Genomic DNA, 355 nt, shown 5'->3' with positions numbered 1-355 from the left:
CCATATTCGTCTAAGTTCTGTTATAATTCATGATTGAATAGCGCGATAAAATAATAACAGTGCTGCTTGTGTTCTGTGGAAATCTGACACAGGGCAACCCTGATTTTGGTGCGGCAAATGTTAACGTTGTTATACCCGAGCGCACTTGTGCACAAGGGTATATTAATTTTGTTCACATAACGGTTGTTTGTAACAGCCAAAACGAATCGAGATAGATATAGACAAATGTATACATAAATGATCAGGATGCAAAAAGAAATCGAATAAGCCATGTTTGTCTGTCCGTCCGTCTGTCCGTCTGTCCGCCGTCCGTGTACACGATAACTCGAGCAAAAATTGAGATATCTCAGCGAAA

The sequence above is a fragment of the Rhagoletis zephyria genome, unplaced genomic scaffold, assembly GCF_001687245.7.
Source record: "Rhagoletis zephyria isolate East Lansing unplaced genomic scaffold, Rhagoletis_zephyria_1.1 Rzeph_scaffold_00033, whole genome shotgun sequence".
NCBI lineage: Eukaryota > Metazoa > Arthropoda > Insecta > Diptera > Tephritidae > Rhagoletis > Rhagoletis zephyria.
Note: the sequence above shows the minus strand (reverse complement) of the source record.